Source organism: Equus przewalskii, chromosome 1 (genome assembly GCF_037783145.1).
Source record: "Equus przewalskii isolate Varuska chromosome 1, EquPr2, whole genome shotgun sequence".
Lineage (NCBI taxonomy): Eukaryota > Metazoa > Chordata > Mammalia > Perissodactyla > Equidae > Equus > Equus przewalskii.
In genome coordinates, this window is record NC_091831.1 from 172,660,138 (window position 1) to 172,674,366 (window position 14,229).

The 14,229-nt window shown below is 39.4% G+C and overlaps 1 protein-coding gene and 1 long non-coding RNA gene across 4 annotated transcripts in view; one reads left to right on the plus strand and one right to left on the minus strand.

Moving 5' to 3' along the window:
* The window catches only part of SLC25A21 (solute carrier family 25 member 21), a 438,847-nt gene that overhangs the window by 193,414 nt on the left and 231,204 nt on the right, over positions 1-14,229 (minus strand). The window lies entirely within an intron of this gene.
* Positions 11,402-14,229, plus strand: part of LOC139084743 (uncharacterized) — a 30,771-nt gene continuing 27,943 nt past the window's right edge. For all 3 annotated transcript variants that reach the window (XR_011542426.1, XR_011542428.1, XR_011542427.1), the window contains exon 1: positions 11,402-11,542. This is a non-coding gene — a long non-coding RNA (uncharacterized lncRNA). The remainder of the gene's footprint in view (positions 11,543-14,229) is intronic.

Sequence of the window (14,229 nt, forward strand, 5' to 3'; positions counted from 1 at the left end):
GAGAGGTATACTGCCTTGACAGCCTCCATTTCCCAACTTGTCATCTTTCAGATGCAAGGGGCAAGCAGGACTCTTCTCTGCTGGCTCCAACAGAAAAACCCCTGGAAGGGCTTTGATTGGCCTCACTTTGGTCACATGTGAATCCCTGGGCCAATGGCTGTGGGCAGCAAGTTGTGGCTATCTGATTGGTGGGGCTTTGGTCACATGTGTACCCCTGGATGGAAGGCTACAGAAAAGAGAATTTCAGAGTTTTCAATATCTTTGCAACATCTTTTTCTTTGTAATTTGGAAAATAAGACTGGGTTTGGAATATTTAAATAGTACTCTTGCTGCTTCTTTCTCTAGATAATTAGGTTTTAATCCTAATTAACTGACTCCTTTTCCATGCTGTTAACCATCCAATGACAGTGGTACTGGGACTAATTAGTTGTACTTCATCTCAAAAAAAACCCTTTCCTATAAGGAGCTCTACTTTATGGTTTGGTTATTCTATATTCCTGTGAGATTAGCAAACTTGGAAAGGAAATGAAATGGCTCAAGTTTTAAATATATACGTACTGCATAAGATGTTATGTTAACTTGTGGATAAGGCCCTGGCTCACCTAAACTTGTCATTTATAAAGTATTTATTGTATCAGGAAAGGTGTGCAGAAATAGGGAAGACATGAGCCCTGCTTGAAAGGTTTACATAATAACTCTGGAAGCCATTGCAACATAGCATCATGATTATTAACACTGTAAACTGCTTCCTGGAGGGGCAAGCAGAGGTAACTTTGGCTGCGTGTTGCAACCCACAACTCAGTCTGGCATAGCATCTTGCACAAAAGCGTATCCCAAACCACTTTACAGAAGTGAAATTTCCATGCTCAAGCCAATATATGCTATACATTACAGAACAGCTGTGCGCAAACATTGCCTCATGGAAAAAAAAAAAAAAAACAAGAAAACCTAAGGCATTAGGTCATAAGATGAAAATCCAAAGGAGAACTTAGGAGGCATGGACCACTAGGGCAAGAAAGAGAAGGCAAGAGGAAAGAATGATAAGAAATGAAACACGTTAATTTGCAAGGTTTAGAAACGGATCTGTGATAAGTTAAAGATACAGCACACACTTTTTCCCTGGAAAAAGTTGAGAGTGAGACAATCTTTTACATGATCCAAAGGAGTTGTAGCAGAAGTTAAATAAACAGAAAATGTACGACATGAAGGCTGATAAACTTTCAGGGTAGTGGTATAATTACACAGGATTAGTAATCTCAAAAAATACGAAATAAAAGCAATGAAATGATGTATTCTTTGAGTTAACCTGAATTATGGTATATTATTATCTAGAAAGGTTAGACGATGAGATGTACTGTGAAAGTTAACTTCACAAACATAAACACTATACAGGAATTACGCATTTAAAAATAGAATTTTATAAAGTGTACTTAACACTAAGACAAACCAACTACGTCACATACTTTTAGAATCTCGCCTGGTTTTAAGAAACCATAAAATATCAACTTTTATTTTATTTTTGAGTCCTGGAAGTACCAGTTAATAGGCATTGTATTTAATAAATGGCAACAGAGGGTCTGGTGTACCTACACTGGATCTCTAGTATAAAATCCTGCTTTTAATCCCAAATAAAATTTTTTAAGTTGAAATTACTCCCAAGAATATAGAAGGACAAATGTTTGACTCTTTATTTAGGTTTTTTGCCATTCAAATAACAGTAAAATATTTTTTAAAATTCAAATTCTCCATTTTGATGTTCATTTGAAGTTCAGTTTCTATTTCAAGTATCATCCACATAGCAAATTAGTCTTCTATAACTGTGTGCATAACGAACATTACTCAAGTTCCATAAACTCCAAGATAATCCACGTAACAAGGGGTTACATAACTCATTAAAAGTTATGCACTTCTTTTAAGGGGCTAGCCTCCTGAGTACTGGAGTTTTCCTCATAAAAATATGACTAACTCTGTACCTTGTGTAAGTTATTCATGTCTGGCCTGCTCATTTTAATGTGGCAGGTATCTCATCTTTACATAACACATATAACACTATGCATGAAAAGTGAAGAAATTAAATCCATAATGTATTATTTCCCCAAATGCTTGGAAATACCAGATACTCACTTGGGTTGTAGATGAATTTAGTATGACTGGCCTTTACAGGACATTGAAGATTACACAGATTATCACTGATTTGGGGAGATTAAAAAGACTTTAGCAATGACTGATTTTTTTATAGGAAAATTCCTACTAGACTGGGTACTATTAAAGTTTTTCTGTTACCTTCTTAAATGCACAGTATTTTCTATTTTTAATTCATGGTATCTGAAAAAAATCACTGTGTCTTAGAAGGAAAAAGCATTGACTTGGTTTCAGGAATTGTTTTACCACCATATATCTTAAGAATAATGGCAGAATAAAGGACCCTCCTCTGTACTTCCCCTCCCCCCATATGCTCACTCTAAAATGAAAAGCACAGCAACAGAGTGGATAACAGTGTCAGATGCAAAATCAGGATGTTAATCTTGGTTTAGCAGTTTCCTCTTCTGTGTGATAGAGGGAAAAAATCGTCCTGACTTCAGCACTCAGCACAATGCCTGGCATATTATAAGTAGGGGATAAACAGTGGCCACTCTTATTATTGCTAATAGTATCTGTGACTCTGAGACTTCTCAGACAACTCTGAGAAGCTTTCCAGAGACAATGGTGATGAGGGTCCCAGCTGTACTGCTGAGGTCATCCTCCGCCGTCCCAGCCTCATCTCAGAGTCCAGCCATCCCAGTGGTGGCGGCACAGGACTGCAAATGACTCTTCAGCCTGTCAGGCATGACTCCACTGGCTGCTGTCTCAACTGTGCCGTTCTCTAGGGAGGGAAGCATCGTGTAGTAGAAAAAGACACACATATACACACACACACACACACACACACACACCCCAGGGCTCTGAAAACCTCAGTTGGAGTTCTTAACAAGTTTCACAGATCACTTATTCCAAGGGTTCTCAACCTGTGGTTGGACTCTGGAAAGAGGAAGTTGTTCATGAACTCCTAGAAATTATATGCTAATTTTTTTAGCATTCATTTCTATGGCTAGAGGAGTCCGTGACTTTCAACAATTTCTCCAAAGATTCTGTGCCCTTAAAATAATCAAAAACTGTTCACTGTGCTTCAATTTCCTCCTCTACAAAATGGGGATAAAAATACTAGTCCTACTGGCCTACAGGGTTGTCCTGAGGACCCATTTAAATAGAGTGTGAAAGCACACCGTAGGCCATAACTATATAAGCATTTGATAGCCCTAACCTTGCTGCCATTATCTTTGTATCAGTTTGTGTGAACATTTCTGATTACAAAGTGTCATCAACAAGGAACTCAAAATCTTCTATCTACTCTTTGAAAGCCATGTCATAGCTTGCTTAAGCAGTAAGCATTGAAAAGAAGATTGAAGCGCTACGTCCAGAAAATTGCCTACAGATGTGTTTTGTTCAGTTCACACAGTGTTCTTTTGAAAATGAATTGGTTGTCAACATTTAGAAATCACCAGTGTTCACATCGAAAAAGTCAGATTTCCAGGCTACTTGAAAAACTGAAATATCTGGTATCTCCAAGTCACCTTCCTGCAAGGCAACAACTGGCTGGAACTGAGTACAGGGACATACGCCCCCACTCTTGCCACCGAAAGTCGAATCTGGCCTCTCCTGCTTCCCTCCCTTGACTTACTGGCCAGGTAAGTGTCCCTAGCCTATAGATGTTAATTCTAAACCTTAACTGAGTATAACTACTCTGCTCTGAAAATATATAAAGTGTCACCTATCCCTCTTTTTGTTCTGAGACAGTTCTTCCAAACTTCAAATATAGAATGGTTAGAATAAACATTTAGGCAATTGAGGACACAGTATTTATATTTTCCACATAGATTGCTTTTCCTGTCAGTGAATTCTTGCCCTTTGAAAGAACATCCTCTAACAGGAATATTGAAGGGCAAGACCCACAATATGATTATAAGATCTGAGAAAGAGGCAAGTGATGTGACTGGGGAAAAGCCACAGGTTTGGCCAATGGGAAGTCCTGACCCTGACTCATAGTTTGACCATGCACAAGTCAATAGGTATGCAGAAATAAGTAGGTTGCTAACGTGCCATTTGAGAGAACTTGAAATGAATCAGCAAATCAAAGGGCCTCCAATTTTTGTTCAAAGCAAAAACGTCACTTTTAAGGACAAGAAAATTGTGAAAAATAGAATGGCGTTAGTTTCCCTTAAATTTCATAGGGTACAAGAGATTTCAGAAGGCTGTCTTTTCTCTGGAACTTAGGAGGAGGAAGAGCCACCATGAAAATTGAAAGTTCATTGTAAAAAAAAATTAAGGATTTGGATGTTCTTGATCTTTATTTTAAATCAAATATTCTCTCATGTTACTAAGGACCTCCAAATAATGAGTAGGCTGCTATGGATTATAATAAAGAAAAAAATGACACAAAGAAGTCCACTTAGACATGGTTAGAATGGACTCCCTTCCAAACAGTTCTTAAACTTTAGTCCAAGATTATTTTCTCTAAAGGACACTCTTTATTGTTCTAAAATTGGTGACATTGGCATTGAAATTTTAATTCAAAAGAAGACTCTATCAATTACCCAGAACTGTGAAAGATTTCAAGAATTACACAGTCATTACAAAGCTGAAATTTATGCTGGATCATGCATTTTAGTAAATGCTTCAGCAAAGCAATGTGGTGTAACAGAGGCCATCCATTTGAGCACATAGCCTTTAGGAAGTTTTTCTAACGCTAATTGCAGGGGCCATTTGGGTTGGAGCGAGGTGGCACTGTAAATCTGCCATTCTTAGAGGGCCAACTTTCTCAATGCATATTGAACCAATATTCCTGCCATGAAACTGTGTAGGCTAGATTCTGTGCCACTGTAGTCAAATGCCCCTCAATAAACTTGTTTTCACAAGAAGTTTGCCCATTCACGCATCCCAAAGCTGTTGTAATCTCCATTGTTGAGATTGATCTAACAGCAGGGACATTATTCTATTTCTTGACATGTTTAAAGTTCTCTAATGAATAAAGCTAACAGCTTATGGCTGCTTCGACTGTCACTGGATTACCCCAGAGGGATTTCTTTTCTTTCTTTTTTCTTTTATTTTTGTCTTTAAAATTGGCCTCCTAGTTTGTTTTTAACTACCTTGTGCACAGAGGTCTAAAGGGGAAAGCAGATCAAAGATCAGCTCGCAACATAAAAAGCAGCTGTAGTTAATTAAAGGCAAATGAAGGACATCTGACCAGATTCTTTATGAGCCGCCTTGTCACACATTCAACAGTCTATAATCTCTGTGACCTTGTCCCTTGCTCCTGAACTGTCGCCAAACCTGAGAAATGGATACGTCTCAAGTTATACACGAATGGAAAAGGGAGGACTGTTCAGGGTGTGGCTTAAGAAAGAGGAGGTGATGTGGGACAAGAACACAAGGACAGTGGAGTGACCTGGGACGTGCCGAAGCCACCGGGAGTTTCCACCGTAAAGCACTGAGTCTTTCCCACGTTGCAGATAGAGCGGTTTGTTATAAAGATCTAGGAGATAATCAGATGGTAAAAGGTAACACTTGAGAGGTGAAATGCAATACTTATTCTGCTAGGATTTGAAAGAAAATCAACTAAGAATACTCTTACAGGATCCACTATTTGAATTTTTAAAAAATTTACAATTGTTCCTATTTTTTAAAATGCTATTAAAATCACTTAAGTAAAAACAATAACTTTTTCTAACTTTAAAAGTAACACATGTTCACGCTAAATACTTGTAAAATCCCAGGGACATGTAAGAAAGAAAATAAAATTCCCCAAAAACCAGCCTCTGAGAGATTTCCGTTAAGATTTGTATTTAAATCAAGAGACAAATTTTGAGTACGTACTACCGAGAAAACCAGTGAGACTGCACAGTGCCTGTGTTTGTAGACGGCCAGGATGACTACGAAGCATGGATAATGGAGCGAAAGAGCTGGGTTCTGGCACCAGTGGTTAAGCTCTACCAGCACCCGGAAGATGGCTATCAGGGTCTGCACTGGCCCCTTAAAACTACACCCCTAGCATGGATAGAAGAAAAGTCACTGCATTCTCTCTAATCCCCAAAGCAACTGGATAGTTTCTGTCTGCCTGTTAGCCTAGTTGGGATGGGCCCAGAATGGTAGGCTGCAGGCCCTGATTCCCACTTCCTCTAGCCTGGAGACCAGGGATCATCGGGAAAATGTCTGTTTCCCAGGATTGTGTAAGGAAATAGGGGATCACATCTCTAGGGATGTTTTGGAACTTGCAAAGCATTAATTATTGATTAACTATTATTCGTAGTAATTGAGGCGCTGTGCAGGACATTAAAAATGAATGAGGACTTACCTTCAAAGAGCTTTGCCATGTACAAGGAGGTACCATATATAAACAAATAGAAAGTTAATTAAAATTTGAAAATGAGTTCACCTGTTGCATTGTATGCAAGCAGGGGCCAGGTAATTATCAAATTAACTGTAAAAGCCTGAGAAGGGATGATCCAGCATAGTATAGGTGTTGGTTTGTTTATTTATTTGTGATTTTTTGTATACCTGTAGTTTTATTCACGTTTTATGTGTAAGGATATTGAGACCTAGAGAGGTTGTGTGAATTACTCCGAATTAAACAGGAAACAGCAGAACAGAGGGAACTGAGAACAGAAGCCAGGTTTCTTCACTCTGGGCCAAGAACTCTCCTCCTCCAAACTGCTACCCCTACTGCACCAGTGGGGGTCTAACTGAAGCAGGGGGCGCGCTTGGAGTAGGGTTGGCGAGGGCAGGTTATGAAGGGCTTTACGAGCTGGACAGTAGAGGCTAGGAATGATGTAAACAAGAGGCCATAGGGGTTGTGCTGGGGTCCCAGATTCGGTGATTTGCTAGAAGGACTCACAGAATTCAGCGTAACGTTGCACTCACAGCTGAGGTTAATTACAGCAAAAGGGTACGAAGGAAAATCAGCAATGGAACAGGCAGGTGGGGCGAAGACCTGGGGAAACGAGCATCTAGCTTCCAAGGGGAGTCACACAGGACGTGCTTAATTCCTCCAGCAACAAACTGTCACAACACATGTGAAACGTTGTCTAGTTGGGAAGCTTATTAGAGACTCAGTACCCAGGAGTGGCTTACTGGTTCCTAAGCAAACATATCAGAACTAACCAACAGCAGTGAGTGCTGTCCTTTTCAAGGTTGGCACCTTCATTTTACCATCTACAAACATATTAAAAAGGTATCGTCACCGTTTAAAATGTTGTTGGACTTTCTGGTATTCCCTTGAGCCTGTAGTATGCAATTTTTAAAAACCTAAAGTGGTAATTTAGAAGACAGATTCAGTTTCTGGAAAGCACCAAGCATCAGATGGAACCAAGAGTGGTGAATACAGGGGCTGATCAGATGGGATCATACCACCTTAAATATGGAAAGAAATATGGCAACAGAGTAATGAAACTGATCACTGGATACAAGAACAATTATTTTTGAAGAGTATTCCAAGAGTGAGTGTCCAAAAAATATTTTGATTAAGGGAATGTCTTGAAATAAAGTGCTAGTTAAAAGGGCAATATTCAATCAAGTGGAGGGATTCTGCTTTCTCCTTCATTAAGAAAAGTACTGCTTACCTTCTATTCACACTTTGTGATTGCACAGGACTTCAGAGGAGGGAGATATGGGAAAGCTTTACAGTCTAGTTTGGATTTGATTTGTTGTTGAAGGATAGACAAGATTATGGTTGGGAGAGCAGATAAAGAGAGAATTTCAGGGATGTAGGATGATGTATAAAAAATGATGCTGGAGCAGAGGACTTTTAGGGCAGTAAAACTATTCCTTATGATACTATAATGTGGATACATGTCACTATACATTTGTCCAAACCCACAGAATGTACCAAGAGTGAACCCTAATGTAAACTGTGGACTTTGGGTGATAATGATGTGTCAATGTAGCCTCGTTGATTGTAACAAATGTACCACTCTGGTGTGGGATGTTGATAGTGGGAGGTATTGTGCGTGTAGGGGCAGAGGGTATATAGGAACCCTCTGTACCTTATCCTTGTTTATACTCTAAAAAATAAAGTCTATTTGGAAAAACAAAAATGATAGTGGGAAAACATGAGGCATTGATGGGGAATAGGAGGGAAGAAGCATTAGAAGCATTCCAAGCAAAGGATAAAAGACTATAAATGAGAGAAGAAGGCAAAGTTCCAGGAAATAAAAGGATTTCAGTATGCACAGTGCTATCCAACAGAACTTTCTGCAATGATGGAAATATTTTATAATCTGTGTTGTCCAATATGGTAGCCACTAGACTTACGTGGCTACTGAGCACATGAGACATGGCTAGTTTGATTGAAGAAATGATATTTGTTTTTACTTACTTTTAATTAATTTAAATCTCAATAGCCATATGTGGGTAGCAGATAGCATACTGGATAGTGCAGGATAGAGCATGGAGTTGGGGTCCTGTGAAATAGGGATGGAGAGTAATATAGGAGAGAGATAGATACTGGAGGATCTTCCAGCTATATAAAGAAGCATTAAATTTATCCCAAGGAACACGAGAAGCCAATGACAAGATTTAAGAGGGAGAGTAACTAACATGATTAATTTCTCTGCTTTTTGGCCTCAGGCTGCAGTGAAAAGAATGGATTAGGGTTGGGATGATTTTTACCTAGAGACAGGGATACCAGGGAAAAAGGTATCAGACAATCCAGGCAAGAGATGCCATGACCCAAAGGGTAGAAATCAGGGGACTTGTGGACACCTAGGAGGAAGAGGAAAGGATGGATTGGATGTTAGGAACAAGGGAGGTTGAGGGATGGGTAGACGAGGCTTGAGAATGATAGATGGTGGTGCCATACACTGAAGAACAGGTCTGAGGAGACAAGGAGTCCAGTCAGGGACTTACTGCGTATGAGGGGTCCACTAGACACCCAAATTGGATGATACACATTTGGGAGCCATGCACATATGGATGGCCACTGAAGCCACAGGAGGGGATGAGACCATCCAAGGCAAGTCTGAAAATGAGAGGAAGAGGACCTGGGACACCCTGAAGAACGCCAATACACGGACATGATTCTTCTGTTTTCAAGCTAGTTTCATACTCATTCCTGCATATTGTAGCAGCCATATTAACCTGCACTCACTGTGTTTTACATAAAGACCCCAAGCTCGCAGTTGAGCACCCCACAGGTCTCTCTCAACAGGCAAGTATTTGGGATTCTCTTCCACCCCACCTTCACTTTCAGGACACACTGACATATGAAAAGTATTATTCTAAATTCAGTTTTTTTCCGTTCAGGACACAATTTCAGCTAAAACAGAGTGAACTCTGATGCAAAAACCATTTTACTGGTGACAGAGACTATATCAGGGAGGCACATGTTAAAAGAAGTTAATAAGAACACAGTCGTCAAAAAACAATTCACAAGCGTTTCTCTCTCCTTTGAATTTATTATCAAAGAAATGGCCAGTGCCCTTCCCACAGCTGACGAGCTGTCAAATAAACTACCAGCAACCAATCACATCATGAAACAAGGGAATATATTGATTTTAAACAAAAAGCAGAAGCATAATACAAATTCTTCTAGCTAAATACAAACAATGATGATACCATTGGGGGAATTCTAGTTTACTGTGCTTTATCAACAGTTTCTACTATGCAAATCAGAGCCTTAATGGAGGATGCCGTTGCTCCTACATAAAGCTCATGATCACGCATGGTAAAGGAATGGAAGTGCTGCTCTCAAGTATTTTGGGGTATCACACTGTCAAATGCTCTTCTTTGGGGAAGCCTGGCTAATAAATTAACTGAGATATTACTTATTGCACCTTAAATATTCATAAAAACTAGCAGGCAATGCAAGTGTAAGTCTAGGGACCATTATGGATCATTCGTATTTCAAGAACCCAACAGACATTTTTGCATAAATAGGTTAAGATGGACCCTGTGTTGGGTCATTCTTTCGTTTAACAACCTTTTATTAAGCATTTACTACGTATCAAAGTATAGAGGATTTGGAGGATCATGTTAAGCAGTTTGGACTTTGCAAGTATGAAAAAAGAAGGCTTCAAAGTGTTGGGAGATGAGATACGGTGTGGTAGTGAGAAGATCTCTGTTTTTGGAGAGAGAACACTGGCAGCAGAATCAGGGTGCAAAGAGGCTGGATTCCTGAGCCCAGTTACGAGGCTTTTACATTAACTTGATGAAAAAAAGATTAGTGCCTGAAATTGGGAAGTGGTAGTGGGGATGGAGAGAGAGGGATTAATGAGAAAGATACTTAGAAGTCAATATGGGAACTGAGTAATAATTCTGAGGTTATTCCCTGGGGGGATTGCGTAGCTGTTTTTGATCCCAGGAGATGTCTCTGAAGATATTATTTCTTAGCCTCCATTTGTGGTACTCTCCTAGAAGTATCGTGCAAGAGCTAAGCATTCATTAGTGGCTTCTTTTGGGATTACAGTCATTTCTTCACTGAACAGCCCTGTCAAGTAGTTAATGATCTGTAAAACTCTTAACTGAACCCGGAAGAGCTCTTTAAATTAATTCTGTAAATCAAAGGTCCTTCTATTGTATTTTGTAAATTCTGATTTGCTTTTCTAAATGAATTGTCCCCATCTTTCAGTGTGCATTTTCTATTCTCTGGACTGTACAGAAAATTTTATTAGTTTTTAATGCGATCAAAGGGAAACTGAACTCAACCCATACTTTTCTAAGAATCAACATACCATAGATTTTAAAAGCTCGAGTGAAACTAAATCAGCAGTTGCCAGGAAGCTCTACTCTATTCCTAAGATGATATTTCTTCTATTATTCCTATTAATGCTACTGCTAATAATTTTACCATTACTCTTACTAAAACATACATCACCATCGCTCCTAAAACTGGCTTACTTTATTAAGTGCCTTTACGTACCAGAAACTGTTGCACTTATTTCATGTGTGTTGACTCATTAACTCATTGCTGACTTAACAATGTTCAGAACGTCACTCTCAAGAGACTACCACTATTTTCCCTATCTGATTAATGAGAAGATTAAGGCACAGAGAGGAGAAAGAACTTGCCCAAGGTTACTCAGCTATTCAAAGGCTGAGCTGGGATCCAATCCTGCTGCAGACTGTTACTCTGGTAGTCACCAATAAACCACATCTCTCGGCATTCCTGCTCTGGTGGAATGCCCTCTCACCTCATCCGAGTTTGACCACGTGACTTGCTTTGAACAAAGAGACATTAGTATGTGTTATGCAAGCAGAGGTTTGACAAGCCACTAGCACACTGGTGTTTGCTCAGCTGGGACACTTCTTTTCGGGATCCAACTGCCATGTGCTGAAAAGCCCAAACCAAATTGAGAGGCCACACGGGGGAGAACTGAGGCCCTCCAGTCCCAGCCAACTGCCTGCACCAACTGCCACTGATGCAAGCGAGTCCTCTCGGCCACTGCAGCCTCAGCCACCACATGACTGTAACTGCCTGAAAGACTCCACTCGAGACCAGCAGAAGAACTGCCACGTGAGTCCAAGCAACCACAGAATCGGGAGAGACGCTAACAATGGTGGTTGCTTAAAGCTACTCAATTTTGAAGTGATCTGTTTTACAGCAGTAGAAACACAAAACAAAACCCAATCCATTTGGCTCCAAAGTCTATGCTCTTAACCTGTCTGTTATCCTGAGCTGAAGTTACCTTCCTAAATAACCATAAAATATATACATATACCATAAAAAAAATATATAACTTATTGAGTATTTATTTACTGTGTACTTATTATAACTACTTACTATTTTAAATCTATATTTACAAAGTTTTCCTTCTTTGTGTGCTATACTATATTACTTATTATTATAAATTTCTCCCTTAAATCCAAAATGTATCCTGGGAATTAAAAACTAAGAAACTGCCTATCCATTGCCAAGAAAGTTCAGTTTTACCACATGAACAAATTTGTAGAAAGGATTAGATCTATTCCACTGACTCCGCTAAGAATTTATAACAATAATGTTCACTCACTTATTCAACAAATAGTTAACATTTATTGAGCAAATACTTCATGCCAGTGACCATGCTAAGCAGTCTACACATGCTTGCTCCTCACAACCACAAGGTTGTGCAGGGAATGGGGAGGTACCAGGAGTCATGCCTGAGGTCCCAGCTGGTAAGTGGCAGAGCCTGAGTCCAGGCTCAAGTCCATCTGACTTTGGAGTCCCAGCTCTTGCCCCACAATTCGCTGCACTGGGTGCTGCCATGTAAGCAACAGGGGCTAATCAAATCCCAGTGGACAAATCCTCTGACAAGGAAGGCCCTAGAATCTGACTGAAAGCATTGCTGAATATCTAGTCTCATTACAAAGGTATTCAAAAGTGACTACTCCTAGTTTCAGTTTGAATTCATATAGTCTGCAATTTAAGATAAATCTATAGATTATTTTTAAATTACTACACAAACACAAATTACTGTTTAATGCATAAAATTATTTTCTGTGGGAGAAAGTTTGCCCACGTGTTAGTGTGCAAAGATTTTAAGCCCCTGCCTGGCTAACTTCAATGCTTAAATTATTAGCTTAATCCTCTCCTTAGGCAATTGACCAAACTTGGACTATCCCAATCAAGGCATGTGCGCACCTTCTCTCTCATATAATGTATCACAGGGAATTCAATGCTCTATTCACCAAACACCTCCTCCTTCTCTCCCCACCTGCACTGAACTGAGAGGACTTGGAGAACAAGAAATATTTTTTAAAAATCTCTGTTGTTGTAGAATCTTTGGATGTAGAAGGAGGCCTCCCTGCAACAATTCTCCTTCCTCTCCTCAGCAGCCACCCACCTGGGTTGCCCTTCCATCTGCCACTGGCTGAGGAAATCCGTTTGTTCTATTGAGAGATAACAGCAATAACGTAACTTTCAGTAATCATGAAACTTTAGTTTTCATTATTTTGAAGTCACTTTATCGTTTTCATTTCAAAAGACTTTTAACTTATACAGTACGGGTTTAAGGATCAGAAACTGATATAAAAAGGGAAACTCCTAACACAAAGGCTACTGTGTAAGCCTCTATATTATTTAGATAATTAAAATCCAAAACATATCTCGGGAAGAAAAAACACCTTACGGTAGAGGTAGAAGGAGCCATGTCTGAATCGAGTTTTGAAGGATAAGAATGAGTGGTTTGAGTAGATGTTTACAATCCTTTCTACCACTAATGGTAGAAAAACAGGGGTTAGGAAGTCTGAGCGAAGAGATTTCTTAATCTGTGGTATATCACGTGTTGTCAAAAGGACCTTTTAAGGGTCATTTAATTGTCATCAGAGTAAATTAATCATAGCAAATATTAATGATCTTAAATACCAATTTAAATATTTAAACATGAATGGAAAGTGCCACATGGCTATGTCTTTGATAGACACGGTAATTCAGAATCAGATAAATCAGGATATTCTGAATTATCAGGATAAAGTAACACTTGAGGAGTATTCTAAAAAGGATCAAAAGACTTCAAGAGGGGCTGGCCCTGTGGTGTAGTGGTGAAGTTCAGCACGCTCCACTTCAGGGCCCAGGTTTGCGGGTTCAGATCCCGGGCGCAGACCTACATCACTCATCAGCCATGCTGTGGCGGCAACCCACACATAAAGTAGAGGAAGACTGGCACAGAGGGTAGCTCAGGGCTAATCTTTGTCAAGGGAAAAAAGGGGAAGATTGGCAACAGATGTTAGCTCAGGGCTAATCCTCCTCACCAAAAGAAAAAAAAAGACTCAGAGAAATATTAGGCTTTTACAATATATGATTACGCAGAATAATACTAAGTCATGTAATAATAAGTCATAATAATATGGTACAACTGCAATTATGTAAGGATATCCCTTAACAAGTAACTTTTCCAAGGCAGATCTTCTCCTTAAAAGCTCAATGCCAAATACATTGACATCTGTAGAAGGTGAACACAAACATATTAACATAAACTTTCTAAAAATCAGAAAGACTTTAAGGAAATCTTCCAGCTTAGAATAAATACGTGTTTAATTTGCTTCCAGATTCCCTTATACCTGACTGGTTTTAATCACCATAATGAAAATTAATAAATGATTTGTCAGTGCTTTAGGAGATGGGATAGTCTCCATCTGGCATATTCGAGGTTTACAAAAACATTTTCCAGTACTACCCAGTGACAGAAAACATTGGTAAGGTAAGCTCTTACAGCTGAAATG